Here is a 21,491-nt window from a genome sequence, read left to right on the forward strand (position 1 = left end):
AACAAGAAATTAAAGACAATTTAATTAAACATATTAAATCGGATTCGACAGCAATATCTTCAAGGATAGTTAATACATAAACTGATTTAGCGCATTGCTTTTGCAGTGAAATAATTGTAGTATCGTGGACAAATGGCCTAAGAAATATCGGGTGAACCATAAACAATGTTGCGAGAAAGCCTAGAGTGTCGACAGGTCAAAAGGGTCTAGAAACTTCAATGGACCGAGCGGCTCATCAATGTGTCGTGGGTTCTTCAATAAAATAGTTACGCGGAAAAAAGGTCTATTTGACCATGGCCACGTTAAATAACCATCGTTTCCTATTTAATCCATTGTAAATAGATCTATCGATAAATAAAAATATCCTAGATAATCATATGGTAGTGATGGACGGTTATTAAATTTGATACAGTGAAGTGAATCATTTAAAATAAAGTTCAATATTTTGTCAGGAATTTTTCATAATTAAATTTATTTAAAATACGTATATTATGAATAATCTTTTGTCAATACTCAAATATTTATTAGGAAGGTATATAAGATATTTTTGACAACAGTTTTAGAAATGTCTGCACTGCGCTGACATTTTCTGTTTCCATGAATTATTTGTATTTAATAGACATATTATTAACACTATTTCTCGTATTTCTTTTAAATATTAGAAATAAGGTTCGAAAGAGAATTTGTTGTATATGTGTGGAGTTATAATAAAGATAATACATGCGAATATGCGACCTATTCAGGTGCAACAACTTTCCATGGCGGAAGAAAAAAAGGGTCAAACGTCACGTCAAGCTCTTTTTCCCCTCTATTCGCTTTTATCACTTTCATTTTAAAAGCTCTTTCGGCCTGAATACCGAATGCACGATCGTGAAGTAGTTAGCATTTAATTAAGTCCAGAAAACGCTCTATTATATACCGCCGAATTCATTATACAAAGATTTTAACAGCTCACCATCGATCCATTTGACAAAATATATTGATAACATACGTACACTGTACATACGTATAATGGTACTGTAATTGAAAATTATCCGGCACCAGTATGTTATTTTATAATCAATCGACACCTTAATAAAAACGTTAGAGAATTTTACAGGTACCTTTCAAATATCAAATATTATAGATACAGATATGCCAGAAAATAAGAGAAATGCCATCTCTTAAACTGAAATTTATGAGAAGTAATTAATCTGCCACACATTTACCTCAGTTCTATTTCACGATTGAGTAGTTAAGATAGTTCGATACACAGTCGAATGGGAAGTATGCAAAGTAACCACACGCTGCATTGCGACAATTGTTCCCAACAAATTAAATACATACAGTCTCGATACTTAGTTTCGAAGTTGAAATGGTAAAATCGATAATTGTGGTTTTGCATTTGGAAAATTTATATTTGCTGTAACTGTAGATGAATAGAAATGTTGATTGGGATAATAAAATATTTCTACGATATTAAAATAATACCAACACCAGAAAGTTTATATGAACATAATTACATAATTTGGTAGAATTCATGCATTGAAATATTTCACATGCACCATTGTTATATTCAATATTCAACGGTTTCATATCATTAAAATAATTTCAAGTCATTCGCGATTATGAAGATTACCATGATAATGGAGATTGTCTTTAAATTATAATTATCACGATTACACAACTTTCTCAACTTTTTATACATACATACAAATTCCAAATTGCTAATCATAAATTGATGAGCATTAACAGTTTCACAGTTTTTCAGGACAGAAAAAAAAAGAAAAAAATAAAAAAAAGCTCCGCTCCCCAGAGGCTTAAACCCAAAAACCGCATCATACAACAAAAAATGTAAAGCGCCGACACATAATACAGCATGGCTACGTCGTACCGCCGCGTATCGATACCTTTGCCTAACATACCATTATAAAAATTCATGTTTATTGTGAATAATGCACTTAAAAACTGTATTTCTGGACTAAATGAACTCCTTTGTAAAAATTAACATTTTCACTATTATCTTTTGACTTTTTATGTGGTATGGTGTTCCAACAAATCTGCAGTTATAAACACAGGATTAAACTGTAATGTGAATTCAAATGGTCATATTTTGTAAAATTAAACATATCATAAGTATGTAGATAGTTAAATACGTAATTACAAAAGAAGAGTAAATGTAGCATCAAGAGTAAGTGCAAGATAATTTGTAAGACAAGACTAATTGTAGTTTAAATTACGTTTGCACTAGAGCATTCACTTTGCTACAAGCTGCTCACTCTATTACGCGGCCTAAATCGATGCACAGAGTGTTAGAATCTGTCATACAACACGGTAGATGACGATAACAGTTTGGATTAATTGCATGGTCAAGCGTGTTTGCTGTTACACGCGTAACAAGCATGTTCCGCAACCTTGTGAAACAGATCATTGGAGTGAGTCTAACAGTGGTATAGAGAATTGAATAATTTCGAATCATCCAGTAAATTATGATGCTGTAAAATCAACGAAATTACATTTATTTTTCAAGGAAAAGAAAAACTGAGTATTTTATTTTATATATACAAGCATTTTTCCTTTTAAATAAATTGCAATTATTAAAATTAAACATGGAGGGTAATTTGCAGAAGCAAACGTTCCAGTCGATAATACATCAAATATTAACTGCAAACTCATTTAGTATATTAACAAATTATGTAGGGAAATATTTAAATCATCATTATAATAATAAACTTATTAAAAATTAAATACGGTATATAACCACGTATTTTTGCAGATAATTTGATGCTATTTTGATAAATCAAATTTATTACTATTTATTATTATATCAAATCTAATTTATTATTTACATAAATCTTTAATCATTCGATTAGGATATCTTCTATTTTTTTAAACTAAATTAAAAATTAAATGTTTTGACATATATGCGAATATGATTTATATCTTTTGTAGCGTAAATATTCGCATAATAATTATCTCTGTTTTTTCTCCTTTCTCATTTAAATATATGCATCTAACATTCGATGTGTTTTATTATTTTCGTCCTCTCAGTGGATTTTAATAACCACAATTTTTTGCCTCCTATCACGGTTTTTATAATTTTTCTCCTTTTTTAACGATAATGCCATCATTTCTCCTTTATTACAGGCTTTATTCTTTATGTAGCCTCTACCATTGTCTTCAAAATAAATGTCTGTATCTCACGTATACGCTATTTCTTGTTCAAGAAAACTATAGCGTCGAGCTTTTCTTAAAACCTCCGAGTCTCTTTAAAGTCCAAACTATTGTTTCTACAAAATATAAATTACGAAACAAAAATGATAATATCTCAAAAACAGTTATTCGCGGTTATATAATACTTTCAAATTAAATGTAAATAGTAAATTTAAATTAAATAATGTTAAGGAACCCAAGGCAAACGAAGTACCCTGTGCACTCAAAAAGTCAAATAATTTGAGTCAACGAATAGTTCTCAAACGTCCTCTTACTTCTTGTATCGTCGCTATAATCTATGATCGGGCTACAAATCGTTTCCTTGCTCGATAGTATTTTCCGGACGGGAGTTTGCCAGCGAATTATGCGCCGCTCTTCTACGGCATTTTTGCCTCATTTCCGTGACGCTATCCTATCTCTCGCGTTCCTGTTTCATGATTAATGGACTTCCCTCTTTCTCTCTCTCTCTCTCTCTCTCTTTTCCTTTCTCCCTTTCCAGCTTTTTCTTCCTCACTCTTGGAGGTAGAACGATTCGAAAAAGCGTGGTAAATAGCTCGATTTCGGAGAGGTACGGTCAACAGAGCGAAGATACTGGAACGTGTGAAGTCGATTATTGCAGGCATTCTCGTGGTACGTGGAAATCGATACCTAATTATCGGCCAAGACATACCACACACAAACTACTGTGGGAATCACCTTGCTTTCCGTTCACCGGCTTAGCTATTACGTGTATGTGCCTGTTCGTGTCCTACGTTAAGCTAGTTTGGCTTCGATGTTATCCAAGCCTTATTAAACCAATGAATAAGTTTTTTATTAATATTATATTAAGTTTGTTACGTTAGGTTATATAATAAGAGAGCTTGCCTCTCGGTATGTTTTGATGTTACATACAAGTATTATATCTCAAAATTTTACATTGACCCATTACACGTCGTAACTTAGTAAACATGCTGTCTAATTTAAGAATCACATATTTGCCTGTCATCAGCACTCTAATAAACTTAATAAACAGAATCATAGTTATATACAAGAAAGTTTTAGGTATTATGTTTAATGAAAAAAATTGTCAATATTTTAAACAGTTTATAAGAAACTGTATTGTTCTATTCATTGGTGGAACCATTGGAATCTCATTTTTTTTCACTCCGCCTGTTTCAGGGAAATATCAAACTGAAAAATATGTTTCTTTTGATAAACGACGTGAATGACCGGTTACCCACGAATCGTGAGCTAGCAAGTCGCCAATCGACCGATTCTTTTTCTTCCCACCTATAAAATGATCTCGCTATTTCTTTTTGCTTTTGCTATATGTTACCTGAAACGAGTGCTCGCATTAAATTTGTCTGAAAGTGCCCGCTGAGAACAAAAATCTTGACGAAGTGTTATATGATTAGCTAAGAATGAAATTTATTGAGTTCATTACTTATTGTTCATATTTTTCGTGGTTTTGTTACACAAATAATCTAATATTATATGGAATCACGTACGAGTTGTTTTATTTTAACGAAATATTCTAATGTCATATTTTTATTCCATTTAAAAATCTGACTAAAGGAATTAGCCAAGTTTAATGTACTCGCATATTTTCGGTTTCGATTTTCTCGGAAATGATGCGTCATACGAAAAATTTGTATCCTACATATATATTTTCGACTTATTTTTTCACGTAGAATCGCCTCTTGCACGATGCCCGATTGTACTAGAGAACAGAGTACCGGAGAACTCTGTATAGTACAATATATCTCGTTGCTACCAATTTATCGCGTGAAATATCTGGAGAATGGAAGAAATCGATCGTATTCTGCTATCTGACACGATCGTTTCTGCCAATCGTTTCTTTCCTAGAAAACGTTTATCGCTTTCGCCATCGGTTAACAAACATGTGGCTCGCGGCTATGGTGGCGGAAACACGCGAGAACCTGTAAAGCGGACTGCTAAACGGTGACTAGCTGTATTTTATCCGCTTTCGTTAGAAATAATGCGTTCCAGGGCAGAATTACTACTCGCGGAAATAATACACTGGAGAATTCGTTCGTCGGAGATAGAACGAGATGAAGGTAAACTGGCTTTTGAGGAAGCAATGGATGATACTGCCATGCATTATGCGAATGTACGTCCTGAGACTGGCTTGTTTCCTACTTGTGTACATGAGAGTATTCAAAACTGTAAACACCTGGTGAATTATTTACACGAGAGACTGTTTTGTCGGCAGTTGCGTGACAAAGATAATCAATGGTTGGGATTAGTGGATATTTTTCGGTTGATTCGTGTTATAATTAAAGATTGCGTAGTAGAAGTAAAACAAATCGATAAATTTTTCAGTTCTTTAAGTAATGGCGTATTCCTAATCTGTGGATGGGAAATTGTTTATTGAGAGATCGCTGTTATTATTTCTGGTTGAAAATTTTTAGTACTTATTAAATATTAAATTAGAATTTTGTATTCTCACACACTTCAATTTTGTAAAAGATATGCATAATACGTTCAGATACTACAAAGTAATACAGACTAAAGCTAAGGTTAAGGTTTTAAATTAACCAGTGATCCACCTATTAAATAACACTGAAAAAGAACACTAGCCGTTGAATAAGATTTTTCTTCTCGACTACCTCTTAAAATGACTCATTTACAGTGACGCATCTATTGCGTAATTGTCCTCCAACAGCTTCATATCGATTCTCATTTATCCGTATAATCCGTGCACAATAGTGATAGCAGGGGAAACAGTGGTTGTCAGACGCACAAAGAGATCAAGTAAACGCTAATTGCTTTTTCTCTATGAATGCTCTGGATAATACCATGCTTCCATCGTCTGTACTTACGAAGAACACAGATGGGTTTCTTTCATTTCCGTTAAAATGGAATTTTTAATCAAAGATATCTAAAATCAAGCGTTATTATAGAGATCTTATTATATTCGTGTTATTAAAAGAATAGGCAAAATTAATTAAATTCTTTCGTTCTTGTTGCTGGTCAGACGGCGAGGTTTATTCGTCTGCAATGCGGCATTCGAATCATTTCGACGAAACTTGTGTCGTGACTCAGTCGACTTCTCCGCTTCCATGTGAATACGATTTGGAAACTGAGAGTTGTAACGTGTTCATTTAATTGCTAGGTTTCAGTTAGATCGCTTTCGATAAACAATTGATTCCCTTCTTATTTCTCTGAATTCTATTTCGGTTGAGCGTCAGTTAACACGATCCAGTTAATGTAAGCTACCAAGGTGTTCGTTTTTTTAAAAAACGCACTTACAACGAGATATGCAGGAAGGTGGCTGGAAAATAACAGTACTCGCATAATACGACTTATGGCAGCCGTACGTATATCGTCAGGAACACTGCAGTTCCGGTGATGGTAGAAAAGCGTCGAGTGTAGAATATAAACTTTAACGGATGGTTTCTTCCATTGCACCATGTAGCAGAAGTGATCTAGGATCTCTGTCCCATCCTTGCAGCTTCTTCAACGCGATTCTCGTTCCAGATAGACCGTTTCCATTGTTCCGTGGACGTGTTACCGTTTTCTATGCGGAAACGTTCGAGTAGAGTTCAAGCTACGATATCTGCTGCTTGAAATAACACTGCACGATTCACGTTTGGAGAAGATTCGGAAAATTCATCTATGTAATGTTTATAAAATTTATAACATTCTTTTATACGTCAAATGAAAATTTAATGTGAAGGCCACGAGTGAGAAACATGATAAGCTATATTTCCATCTCTTATAAAACCATACTTTTAAGATTCAATATATTGACAACGAATTTTTTGTTTCTTCATTCTGTGCGCTTTACGTATTATGTGTGTAATTAGATAATTTTATCGAGAGCATTATCACTTTCCCATTTTTCTAGTACGATGATACGATAGCACGATAGTGCGATGATACGGTAGCATTATAGTACGACAAAGTGTAATTTCTTGTAGTTCTATTCGTATCGTCCAATCTATCACTTTATGTTCTAGACAATATTGCTGTTTCTTTTTTTTAAGGTAATTAACTGTATATTAATTGCTTGATTATCACGGCATGGTAATGGTATGCTTATCGCATTTGTTATGCTGAACTCGAGCATGTTTTATATAATCGGAAGTACTATCAAGTATAATCAAAGGTATAAGGCAGTCAGTCGTGTTACGAAGTTGCTATTAAGTATAATAATGAATAAAATTAAACAATTCTGTAATACTTCAGTAATTAAATAATGATTACCTATTTTTTAAAGGAACATTACGACCTTGTATTTTGTTCTGAAATTATTAACTTCCTGTTTCAGTAACTTTTTTACTTTAGAGGTCAGGTCTTTAACGTAGGCCCAAATTTTAATGCGTTGTACGGAACGTTATTGAAATCTTTAAAAGCAAAAATGTTCAATTTCAGTGGAGTTTTGTTCTTTCAAAATAAATAGATTAAAACTATGAGAATATTCAGGATGGTTTAATATTAACACAGATACTAAGTACACGTTATTAAATATTTTAATTATTCTCTACAGAGTTAAAATGTATCGATGATATTATAATTAATATATAATTCAACAACCACCAAATTACATCATCTCATTACTTCTTTCACAATAATGTCTGTTTAAATGATAATTTAATGATTCCACGTTACCTGATACGAGCTGATTTTTCCATATAGCGCCTTAAACAGACAGTAAGTGCAGAGCGTTTACGAAAGTTCCATAAATGAGTAATCGTATCTGATTTACCGTTTATGCGTTACGAAATGAAGTTATACATTTACGACAAAGCGACGAACATTTTGCAACGACTTAATATTTTCCTTTTTTTGTACCGACGCTATTTGCCCTTTACCTGCTATAAAATATATGTATGTCCGTAGATCTAGAAAGCATTTATACATGTCTCGAGTTTCACCTAGAATTCTAATGTAACGCCTATTTCCAATTTACATACCCGCAGCTCTTCGTCGAATGTGCATTCACCTAATTGCGTACGTGATTCGTGGATGGATGTATGTGCACGATCAAAATCTCGGATCGTTTTGTAAAACAACGTTTCCTTTAACCCAACAGTCGAATTCTGTGATCGCCAATTCCGATCTTGGTATAATTTATTGATTACGATCCAGTAAAAAATTTTCAGTCACGATTTTTGGGAGTTAGAGAATTTACAACAATAAGGAAGCAGCAATATTTAACCCTGTTGTGGTCTCCGAATTGTTATATTAAAATACATATATTATATTCGCATAATACAGAGAAACGCATAAAGTCGATATCCGAACCGAAATCATTGGCTCGTGTTTCAAACTTTTGCCAGTCGGTTTTGGGGTTTCCAACCAACTTCCACCTTGATTTATGTATCCCAAATGAGTTGATCCGAATATATTTCTATCAAGACTTGCGTTTGCGATAAATATACGTTCACAGTGGATGAATGTGCCAGAGAATTAGAATGGATGTGCAATAATTACAGTGGCGGATACAAGATTTATATCTTTCAGGTTACACGAATCTAGAAACCTGGCCTTATACATTCTCGTTACGACTAAAACTTAAACTTTTATTTATTTTATTTATATTATATTTAAAATATATAGTATTTTAAATAATTTATATCAAATTAAAAATTTCACCAATTTGCTTTTATGTTCTATCCTTCTATTCCTTATAGATTTATGTGTATTTTTTTATGTATATTATATTTTATTTCGTAACATCTAGTATCAGTATCGTTCCTCCTTTGGCATTTTACATTCGATTAATACCACTAGCTACCTTCTCCGTAAAAAAAGGGAAATCGGTCCAATTGATTGATTAAATGTCGATTTCAAACGAGAGAAATACGATGGGGTCGCGTTATCGTGAGATAGATTATTGTATCGGCCATTAGTTTGATTACTGATTGAACTGGATGTCCTGTAACGGTCCCCCGAAACCGTTTCCTGTGTTAGCAAAGTCAGGCGCTGGAGCTCCTACGGGATTGGTTACGAACTTTCAGCCAAGTTAAGATTAGTTAAGATAGTGCGGCCATCGGGTCCCACTGCTACTCTCAAGCTTCTCTCTAATGTGTACCGTCTTTTAACTTTTTTCGCTCGCTCCTAGTCTCTATTTTTTCTCCTCGAATCTTCTCTGTTGTCCTGCGCTATTCTGAAACAGGTTACGACGTTATAATTGGCAAGCCCGTTCCGTGGGACAGATTTATCGTGTTCTCCATCGTGTTCACGAGCTTCGATAGTGGTTACATAATACATATACGCATACATATAGTACAGGGTGTCATAAAATATGTGGGAGATAATTATAGGTCCAAGTCTAAACATCGGAACAATCGAAGAGGTTCATGTACAAAAATTTAATTTTACATTAGAAATATATTGATATCAATGAATCAATCGATAAACTTTTTCCCCCTTCTCAGTCACGCTTTATACATATATCGTGGCGATTGATTCGTGAACCACCCGGTATATTTAACTTGGGAAAATTACGCGAGTGAAACTTGTCCACGTCTAAGTACGTCAAATGAAACTGGCGGGACTTAAAAGCGACCGCAAGATGGTTAGTAGAAACAGTCGATTATAGTCAGCCAAGGGAATTGTGGAAGACAGGTCCCTCGTGACTTTTGCGCTCTGTTATTTTGATTACAGAATGACATCATAGAATTATGATAATCGACATAATGAATTCAAATGAATTTTTTTTATTGATTATATTGTATATTTACTTGTATTTTACCACAATTAATCCTGTCAAAGCAATAGGCAGTTAAAGAATCGTTTTTCGTGTTATTTTGATTTTAATACTCATCCCTTGTATTTCTATATTTTCTTTTTAATAATGGTCTTGAAGTTAATCTTTGTCGCTTATTAGAGGTAAATAAAATTGATGATTCCATTAACAAGTGTTTTAATAGGTACAGCAAAACGATTGCAGTGTCTACTATTAGAAATAAATACAAGGTATTTCAGTTTCATTTCACAAAGCTTTATCAGTATATCCCATCAATAAAATTAAGAAGAAATTTTTATATAAACGTAGGCTTCTAAATTCTTTATTAAAGTTGCAACAAAAATACAAAATGATAGCGAATTGGTGTTTCGTCGACACAGCAAAAGAACACATTGTCGATATCCATTTGATACGTTTACACAAACTCTAATGTATACTTGCTAAAGTCTTTGATTTGTTCAACCAGTACAGTATTGGTTAAATGACCATTATCCTCAACGATGGATAGGTCGAGGACAATGAATTCCTTGACCTCCAAGAGCACTAGATATTATGTCAATGGATTTTTGCGCGAAACTGTGAAAGAAACAGTTTATCAAACACAAACAGATGCGCGTTCTAACGCACCCCTAGGTTAATGCAAAGGAAATATTTGCTGTGATTAAGGAAAATTAACGCGAAACTACTAATGCAATAGATTCCATTTTCTATAGATATCAGTCCTGCATTCATGATGACGGACAACATTTAAAGGAATTATAACGCGGACCGACGATTTATTCCTGCATGGTATCGAACAAGAAAGCACTCAGTGATCATTTCGTATTTTTGCTATAATTTTTTAATAAACCCTTTAAGAAGGTATGTAAAATTTTAATCTATAATGATAATGTACATAACAATCTCTCAAATACGGTGGCGTCTGAACACTAATAAGAGTCACTGTATTTTATTAATTTCAAACAAGATGAAGACCATAAAACGAGTAACGCCTTCAAGATGGAAACATTTAACAAAGATTGTTTCAAGCGACTACTAATAATTAAAATTCATAGAAGTTGTCAGCATGCTATAAGTACCGTGATGGTTCAACCGACATCACAATAAAAGTGTTCACCAATTACACATAATTTATCACTGGCACATGCGGAAGCGTCCGTTTTCAATCAGTCACGTCGCGTAGATCGCACCGGGAAACGCTTCTTTTCTTCTGGTCGCGGCGTTGCGTTGTATCGACCATAACGGAGGCATTATTAGCCCAAGGTTCCTTGCTGATTATTGTTCATCAGTAGAAGGAATCACGAACGTTTCCAAAGGCTATAAAAGATAGGACAGAAACCAGCCCGAGTGCTAGTATTCTATAAACTTTCGGTCTATGCCAAAGGATCGTTCCGTCATTTTCGATCAAATTGTTGATGTATAGGTGTTCCGCATAGATAAAATAAATTCCGTAATCTATTGAACATCGTATAAAGTTTACCAAGAGAATCTTTGATCGTTCGTGTATTGCTGGTTTTCTGTGAATTATTTCTGGATTTTATTGGTTCAACTAGTTATATGAAATTTTATATGAAAATTTGTTTTTAGGGAAGAAAACCAGCGAATGTAAACGCAAGGGGTTGCAATTGTGGTAAGTATTTCTTTAGATTGTATTTACTTTCTACTATGATATTAAAATGTTTCGATTAGTATAAATGCTGAAAATTACGAAGAAAAAGGGAAAATCTCTTCATTTCAACTTTCTCCCATACCGGTCAACAAACACTGTATATCGAATGTCTAACTTCTTACCTACATATTTATCATTAGTTTACCGTTTGTTCGTAACGACGTTTCTTTTTTGCAATTATACAGTGGAATTAACGATACGGCGCTAGGTGTACCGGTACTGTTCCAATGGAATGGTGGAAAAAGTAGATTTCCGATTTTAATGGGAAGCGGACGAGTGGGGCTCCGAAAACCAGTCTCCGTCCGGAAATGGTTTTAACGAGGTGGTTCGAAAAGCGGCCAGTACACATCAGAGCGCGAAGAATCGCGAGCAAAAACGCTCTGTACACGTGGCTGGCGGACGAAACTGTTCCCCTTGGGGGTGGTGAGCCACCTCCAAATCGCAGGCCGTCGACCGAGAGAGTTTCTGTCGAAATTGTATCGTGTTGAAGTAACGTTATTTCATTCATGTGAGGGGATCGGAGGAAAAATGAGCCATTCGGAAGCTATATCGGTCAACTTTACAAATTGAGGAATAGGGGAATATAATAGCCCTAATAATATAAATCTTCTTACAATAAATAAATTTATGGAAATCAGTTATTCGTTTGTAAGAAACTTTAAAAATTTTTTCAAAGTAAAATCGTTTAATCTGACTTTCGAAAAATGTACGAGTAATAAATTTCGATTTGGGAAAATTACGGTAAAGTTAACCCTTCAATATTTTCACGAAAGCATCTTTTTCATTGTGAAAAAGATTGTTGTTTTTTTAATAACTATTAGATGTAGAAATTAATTAGACGAATCTTCCCAAATCTTACCGTTTATTTCTCGGCTTTAGCCTTGAATTAGTTATAATTTACTGCAAGTATTTCCTGACTTACACCAAGTTTTGGAGGTATTTATCAAGTTCTAGCGAAGTTTTCATTTAACAGACACTCCATTTTTTTGTTTCCAACTTTTCATATAACAGATTGATAAAAGATTTCTGTAAGTATTTAAATACTTTCGTGAGCCATTGTATTATTTTAGTCGTTCGAATAAAAGAATACCGTTAAAATGTGGATAGCGCTGAAATCAAAGAAGTACAATTATCCAGTAATCATACTTTTGAAATGATGACTGGCATATCTGGATTAAATTGTATCTTTAAGATTCCTGTGAACTTACTAAAGTCTTAGACGTTTCATTTGAACTTTGATTATATTACGATATATCGTAAAAAATTTTAATAGACTCGAGTTTCTTTATCACTAGAGACTTCAGAAACGAGAGAACAGTTTTTCATAAAAATCTCGGTCCCCGTATCGTGTGAGCAGATCTGTCGACTGGGTTGCCGCGAGATTAAAACGCTTTTGATGTTTGTTTCGTTGGTCGATTTTGATATGGAACGTGCTTGGGAGCGCAAGTTAGATGTTGGTGAATAGAAATAGACAGGAAAAATGGAAATGAGAGATTGCAGTATCTGATTAATCGAATAGAATACGTCGCTAGCAAGTTGATTGGTGAGATGAATAAAAAATCAGAAAAAGAATGAGTAAAATTGGAAATGATATATTTGTCACTTTTTCTCCATTTTTGAGTCGAATAAGACATAGCCAAGATATATTTCACCACGTAAATAATTTAAAAATAAATAAAATAACATTTGAATAATAACAATAATATGTTTATTGGATAATAAAGTAAAACTTGTTACAAGCTTAACAAATGTTATCGCAATAAAAGAGGCAGTGAGATTGAAAACAATAAAATTCTCATTTCATATTCATAATATCCAAGCAAGCAACCAAGTTGAACTAAGCAGCAGAAAAAAATCGAAATGAAAGACAGAAATAACGGAAGAAACCTCGGTCAATATGTTTGCTGCCATTAAAACGCGAATTTCAATTCTCTTCTTTTAAGCCATAAGAAAGGAGCTTAAAGAAAAGTTCGCTTTTTGTTTTAGTCAACTGAAAGAGTCAAGCTCGGCAATTAGGGAAACAAGAAGACCGACTGAAATTTCGTCATTTATTTTATTAATCGTTTATTTCTCGTGACAGGCAAACAGGGGGTGAAGCGCGTTTACCCTGTAATGAACGTCTGGAATTCTACTCTTTTTTTCTCTTTTTTTCTCCTTTTTTTCTCGTGCTAATTAGGTTGCTGCTTCGTTTCGTTCTGCTTAAGACCGGGCGTCCCAAGATCTGCTTATTGGGCCCCTCAAATCCCGTATAAATAGCGTTCGCAATATCGTGTCGCGACATGAAAGAAATAACTGGAACACGTTTTCATTAATACTCCCCGTAATAAAGTGGGTTTTTTGCGCATTTCAATTAGCAACATTGGAGAACAAATTGAATCTGGTTTTTACTAAAACGTAGAAGATACGAGAAGTTAGAGCATGTGATGTCTTCATCGTGTGATCTTTAAATAGATCGTGATCCAAATCAGTAGCAAACGATGACAGCATTGAAACGCAGCAATCGAAACAATCTTCCTCTCACGAAACACATAGATGAAAAGATGCGCTCGGTGACACTGATCGTTTGGATATCGAACATGTACACAGCTGCTAGTGGGCATATCGAGTTCATAACGATGACGTATGTGTGTCAAACAGAGTTCGTTTTGCTGGAGCTGTCATTTTCGAAAGTTTTGCTATATATAACGAACGAGGTTTCCATGACGCGCGGAACGAAGGAAATTTTAGTATCTTGATGGATGGTACATGAATAATATCTTGTTGCATAGGATCGAACTTTGAATGTGAACTGGTTCCGCATTAGAATCTCCTTTATGCGCTCTTTGTTCTATATAGAATATGATTGACGTTCCATTGTTCAATTTTTGAAGAATCCGGTTTGCAACCAACCTGCCGGGAAGTCGATGATTTATTTACTTTAGGGTGGGCTTTTAATTGAGAAGGATTTCATTTTTAACGTTGCAACGATTAATCGTCGGAAAATTCTGTTGTTCGTGGTTGATCTTGATTTATTAGCAACGCACTGCCGTTAGTGACCCGGAAATCTATGCTGGATTAGGAAAGATGCTTTTCGATTTTTCGTATAAACAAAATAAACGCGGAAAAAAAAATTATTAAGAATTCGATACAATTGTTATCTTATTATCTTTTTGATTTAATGGTTCTGGTTTCTGTGAATTCAAATTTTGATAAATGAATAATCATCCTTTTTAAGAGTTTCTCCGATCGAAAATAAATTTTTAAAAATTTGACGCGATTGCTATTTTTCAAAAAGGATTGAATAGCTTGCCTATTATCTCTATCCTTCATCTAGTAAATGATGCGTTTAAAATGTAAATCATAGATAGCTATTATTCTCTTGCTAGTAGATCCGATGTTTATTAATACGTTACTCAAAATGATTAGAGATACGCTTATAACCGATCGTGCAAAGGTGATGAGGTAGAAGAGATGAAAGTGGAATGTTGATTATCCGGGGAATCAATTGTCTAGAAACTATCAATTAGAAGTTTCCTCTGTACACGGAGTAAATTGTCTCTTTGATTAGACTATTAATCTCTTCTCGCTTGTATTTCAAATATATATATTTATTTCAGACACAAAGTTTTTAAATTTCCTAATCAAAATCCAACGACTATATTATATTAAATGTATCTTCGCTACAGAAATGTTTGGTTCCGCTATATCGATTCGTTCGAATATCGGCTGTAGGAAACGTAGACCGACGTGCACAGTGATGTAACACGTCGAAATGCGTACAGTTTGATTTTCCGTGTCTTGAAATTCAAACGATAACTTTGCCCGACTCTGAAGCGGAAAATATAATATTCATCTAAACGTGTTAGCCGAACATGTAGCTCAAGTAACTTCAAAACAGCGAATAACCTAACGAATAATAAACTCGCTCGCTCACTCTCTCTCTCTCTCTCTCTCTTTCTCTCTCTCACTCTCGGTTGAATAAATATCTCAAATTCCTTAATTGCTTCACCAACTAGCAGCTTCATAACTTGGCTCGGTTTCAAGCAGGGAGCAAATTAACAAGATTTGGTATTTCGGTGTTCGTATTTTTCAATAGGAAAAACTATTTTGATCATATTCCTCGTTTCATTTTCTCGAGAACTAACTTCTCGTTAATCAGGTTAATACCTTCTTTATTTGTGGAAAATTACGTCTCTGGGAAAGTACTATATATAGCCTTCATACACCGTGGTACAATTCTCATAATGCTATAAAAGGGGTCGTTCTATTTCATTCGCATGGACATTCTTGGCAAGTGTGTACAAAAGGTAATTCAGAAGTTTTTCACGTGGTTAGATGGCAAAAGTTTAAAGCAACGCAGTTAAATGTTTGTGCTCTTTTTCAATTTATTCCAATATAATTCACTGTCGCCTCATGGATACATCGTGATACGTTCATTTGCAAGAGACCTTATTTCGCCTTCTTCCTTCTTTTTCTTCTTTTCGTACGGGGCGGTCTGATAAAGTGGCTGCATATTCGTTCCTGTGTTTCCTGCACGAACATTATTTTTCAATGTTTTATGTTATCTTGTACGCGTGTTCCTACATCGTTCGAGTAATTTGATTTTCGAGGAAAACGCCAATATCTTCGATCCCACCAGATATTGTGTACGAGAATCGTGCATGCATTTGTTTCAAACCAAAGATCGAGCTCCTCCTAGTAACTGCGATTGAATTTCTCAAGGCTGATTGTAGAAACAGAGGTTCACTTGGACGTTTTGTATACTCTCTATATTGAGTTTATGGCCAGTATAGTTATTCGAAGAGGGTATGTTTCTTTTATTTGAGTATCAATTCTTTTGTGCATCGGTTTTTCTACCTACGATATTTATAAAGACGTAGAAAATTGTCAATATTGTGTAAATAAGGCCTGCGCTATATATTTTCTTGTTTCCCTTCAAAAGGAAATTTTAACTTTTTCTTTCTCATTGAGATTGTTTGAAATTTGTCTATAATATGTTAATAATGAGGTGGTATGGTGATAGGTGCGTAAGGAACTACTCTTGGTGTTTTTAACGAACAATAGTTTAATTAGAACTAATCAACAATCAGAGTTAACAATTAACAACTAACAATTACACTTAACAGACAACAGGTAACAACTAACAAATAACGATAGACACCGAGAGATCATTCGACGCGTTGCTATGCAAATAGTACCGAGGAGTTACACATTTAATGGCGCAAGACAGACTGACTCTGCTTTTGTTTCGGATCGCGCGGATTCTTCCCTTCGTAGCCCATCGATATCCCCCACTAGCGTGCATTCATTAGATGTGCCGCCAGTGTTGGCACGTGTATGCTCTTCCGAGAATTCGGCGGAAAGAGTGTGAAGATATCGATGGTACATTGGGCACATCGGTGTTGCGCTTTGGCGGCGTCGCGCTTTGCATCCGGAGCCGTTGAAAAGTTCCGTGGCCCGTGCCGCCACAATAATTATATGTTATAATTTTCTTATTTTAGCGTATAGAAAGGTATTTTTTGTGATTGTTATTTAGAGTTTCCAATTCTTATATGACATTTTTTAAAGTTGGTGTTTCTTTAAAAACAACACACATCGAAATGAGAATACGTTCAATACACATGACTCGTAAAACTACGAAACCATAACTTCTAGTGTACGCTTTTATATCTTAGTTACGTTTCAAAAAACATGTCCTATCAAAAATCACGCGCACTTGAGACGATCGGTATATCATATTACGAAACTGTAGAGCATCTCCCCCTATTCTCGAGCGTGCCATTTCTCCCCACAAAAAGCTCCAGAGGGAAAGTTGGTTCCTTACGTCGAGCCCGCATATATCCGTTCCCTTTCCATAACGGTGGCTACAGAACCAGTATGTGTCGTCTTGGCGCGCTTGCAAAGGGTTGGCGAACGAGTTACTTGCCCCCAAGGTTCGCGAGAGGCGGCGAGCTTGCGCCAGTTCGGCTCGCGCCGCACAGAGAGACGTGCGCCGCGCCACCGAACGCTCCGCTCTGCTTCGAGGTAATTCGCAGAGGCGCGCGACCGGCCCTCGCCAGTTTCGTTCATCCGCTCGGACCAGAGTCACCTCTCTGCGTCAGCATGACCGATAACTTGTATCGTACGTGCCATCGCACCGCTTGAGGATCGATCTTTTCGCCCAGCACAAGATTTCGATCCAGAAGATCGATCGTTCATTGCGAAAAGATTCGTCGATCTCGTCCAATTTGACGAAGTTTCGTGAATCTTATCTTGGTGGAATTCCATCGATCGAATTGATCTCAGTGGAGTTTCTTCGATCGCGAGTGTCTTCGAGTGAACACTGAGAATTAGTGGGAACATAATTTGTGACGAATAATTAGAACGACAAGTGCTTATCGTTTTAACGAAAGTTTTCCAGTGGAAAAGTTAACATTGATTACAAGGATAATGGTTGTATGTTAGAGATAATCTTGATTTGAGATCGTCGCGTTTTGTCCTTGATTAAGATAAAAGTCAAGGGATAAGGGCGTTATCGATTACTGAATCGAAAAAAGGATTGTACTATAAAGGTTTTTACTAGAATTAATGTGAAAGAGCTATCGTAGAACATCACCGAATTTGGAGGATAGTATTCCGAAGGTTTTTCGTAAAATCCAAGTAACTCTAACTAAAATTGTAAGATCTCAGAGTACAGATTTGAGAGATTCAGGCTTGAAGCGGACGGTGAGGTTTAGCGCGAACGATTGGTTGCGGATACAGTGCGATCGTACAACCTGCTTGTAATTCTTTCGTATCTTGCTACTATGATAAATGTTTGAGCCATACGTCGTTAGAATAATACCAATTATGTGACCCGAAGAAAGCGCAAATCCCACCTCTGTTTATGATCAACACGTGGACAGATCGTTCATCCTGTTTGTAACGTAAAATAACTGGAGGAACTGTCGTTGTTGGTAAACGATCACCAATTTTAAGAAATTTCGACCGATCGAAATTCTAAGAAACGCACGATTAGTTGTGCGGATATTTTGTGTTGACATTTTTTCTATTCGAGTGAGATGAAGTTACAAGGACGAATGTTTGGTATATCGTAACTGGATCGTGGCTACTGCGGAAATTTTGGCGGAACTGGTCGATACGAAAACTCATCGAGGAGAAGAGATCTGTACCCTCCTGTTCGTCGACGGATTCATGTTGGTCGAGTGCGATCGGCGAAGTGCTAATGGAAAACATTCTCTGGCCGATCGTGATGAGATTGGAAGGGTTAATGGGCCGCTGAACGACGGTAATCGGTTTGAAATCGCGAATTCTTGCTGATTAATCACTGACACCGCACTGTGACCAATTGTGGTTCTTTAGCTTTCGGTTTTAAGCTTCCTCCAAGTCGACTTGGTGAGTAATCATTTTTTATTAGTATGGTCAAAAAGAGAAATTCAGACGAATCGTGGTGTGACAAGCGAACATTTAAATCGCCTGATCTTCTCAAACGATATTTAAATCACATTATATTCCTTGGATTTCTGAATGAATATCTGTAACAGATTAAAATTTGGTACGGATATAATTAACTCAACGATAAGGAAACCGTATCAGAAAAAGATATAATTATCAGATACACAGCTAGATGAAATCTGATAAAACACTATGTTCATTATTTACAATAATTACTTCAATAGACTTAGGTTTATGTATACAAATGTATGAAAGCGAAATTCGAGCATTACAAATCGCCAATTAATTCTCATGAAAATTCCTCAATATTATTTGAATTAGGTTATAATATTCGTACATTGAAACATATTCGTTATCAATATCAAATTAAATGGGTATTATTTTCTTCGAATAATATATAATCCGAGTAAAATTAACTAAATTTATCTCTTTATAAATTTAGCTATGCGTCTTTGTATATTTTTCTCTTCCTTTTTTCCATATTTAAACTTCAAAAATTTTCTGTTCTTATCTTCTATTTCTATAGTTTCTATTAATTAACTTTTATTAACTGAAGAAATGCAGAAAAAACATTTCATCTCTTGCACACTATCATCAAGTACAGTTCAGAGATACGAACAGGAATATCCGTTCATACGAAGCAGGATTATTTACACGAACACGAACGACTCGTAAGTTGCAATCTATTAAAAAATTCGCTAAAAATATGTGTTGTTGTAAATATTCTCATTTGAATTAATACGTGCCATTTAAAGTTTTTCATCTGTTATTACTCTATCGAGTGCTTTTTCCCTGGATACAGATCCGTTCCCATTGAAGTTTGTACTTTACGGAAAACGTCGCCTCGTGTTTTGTTCACTGTCAGTGATTGATAAAATAACTGGACATACACGTATTTTGACTTGAATGCATATATGCTACCGATATTTATCAAATGCTGTAAATATTTGCCTGGAAAACTAGCCGAATAAAATTCTCGTTCGTCTCCTGTACCCCTTCCCGCAATAGAGGGTTTTTATTTAGCATGAGACGCTCTATTGCTTCATGATCAGATTAAACGTATAGAATTTCTTATATCTTGGACGACTGAACAAGTCAATATTAAAAAATATAAAAAATTCGTAGAAAGTATAATAAATAATAAAAATACAGTAAATAAATCGTGAATGTTTGTAGAAAATATTATTTTTATAAATGTAACTAAAGAAAGTCGAGAAAACTTGATTAATTGTTATCCTCATATAAGCGTCTCGAATTTTTATTTTCATGATCGTAATTGGCTTAATTAATCTGGGGACGTGTTAGGTATAACGAGATACGAGGGAATTTCGTTGTTACAACGAAAGCAGTTTTTATTCCTCGCATGATGAGAAAGAAAAAGATGTCACTGCAATTCTTACAGTTAGTTGAGCTTTCAAGGATGACAGTGGAGTAGGTCGAAAAAGTTAGGAAATTGAGTTACCTTCATATTCCGTCTTCTTATCATCAAATCTAATGACGCACGTTAAATTTTTAGTAGTGACTGGGTATTTGAGCACCTGAAAAACTTTATTAATCAGGCTACTATAAAATCGAAGTACTGTCATTAAATTTTATAGACAATAACAACGCTCAACAGGCTTTATGGTGGTTGTAAAATAAATATATATTTAAAAACACGTTAAAAAATATACTTTTCTTAAAGGTATTATTTTAAATTATCTCATAAAAATGACGTACAAAAATCTTTACGTTTATCGTGATAAATAAATTTAATTATTTCTATTTTCTATCAATATGTATTGTATCTGTTTCATTTAAAAGTCGTTAAAATACTTATGTTTTGTAATTTTAAATTATAAGTGGATATTTTAATTTTTAACTGTAACATTGCTTTCGACAGTACATATTTCTCCTATATATAATTTTTGAATAAAATACGAAAAATTTCAAATTATCGTGGAACGATATTCCATTTTAAGGAACTATCGCAACTTCTACTACTAATTATTATTCATAAAACGTCGGACTTACCAATCTTAAATCCATTATCACGCAATCAGCAACATTTCATTTTAAAGTAAAATCTGTCTCTTCCAATGAACAGGACTTTTTCGATTTACTTATACCGAATCAATTATACTATAATTTCAACGATAAATTAATAGGAGAAAAATATACGATTAATATTATTTTTATCTCGTAACGTTGTTAATTACTTCTTGTGACCGCATTATTTTAAAATCTATACTGTTTCATTTATTTAATCAAACCTCAGATTCAAATAAGTCGATTCAATCGATGGAAGTTCATTTAACCTAGTATTAACTAAAATTTCATTGAAACAAATGGAAGTCGGATAAATGCAGTTCTACTGTGTTATCAAAAACAAGCAAGTGCCTCAATACTATTGAACGGTAGTGTAATTTGTTCGAAATACGGTTGCATTGAATGTTCCATGGAAATATTCTATACCACCATTCGCCAGTCTCGTAAGCTATCCTCGATTCGGGTCAAATGTAAAAACCTCCTATTGCGATT

The 21,491-nt window shown here is 34.6% G+C and overlaps 1 protein-coding gene and 1 long non-coding RNA gene across 3 annotated transcripts in view; one reads left to right on the forward strand and one right to left on the reverse strand.

Moving 5' to 3' along the window:
* Positions 1 to 2,524: 2,524 nt before the first annotated feature.
* LOC126864438 (uncharacterized) lies at positions 2,525 to 3,979 on the reverse strand. Its single transcript, XR_007689170.1, has 3 exons — positions 3,863 to 3,979; positions 3,468 to 3,783; positions 2,525 to 3,269 (listed from the first exon to the last, which is right to left on the reverse strand). It is a non-coding gene; the product is annotated as an uncharacterized LOC126864438 (long non-coding RNA).
* Positions 3,980 to 11,270: 7,291 nt separating this feature from the next.
* The window catches only part of LOC126865303 (cysteine-rich secretory protein 2-like), a 94,349-nt gene continuing 84,128 nt past the window's right edge, over positions 11,271 to 21,491 (forward strand). The window contains exon 1 of one of the 2 annotated variants that reach the window (XM_050617699.1): positions 11,271 to 11,519. The gene's annotated coding sequence lies outside the window, so the exon portion shown is untranslated. Of the gene's footprint in view, positions 11,520 to 17,489; positions 18,912 to 21,491 lie in introns of those variants that run through there. The other variant, XM_050617698.1, reaches the window with a different exon arrangement.

The sequence above is a fragment of the Bombus huntii genome, chromosome 4 (assembly GCF_024542735.1).
Source record: "Bombus huntii isolate Logan2020A chromosome 4, iyBomHunt1.1, whole genome shotgun sequence".
Taxonomy (NCBI): Eukaryota; Metazoa; Arthropoda; class Insecta; order Hymenoptera; family Apidae; genus Bombus; species Bombus huntii.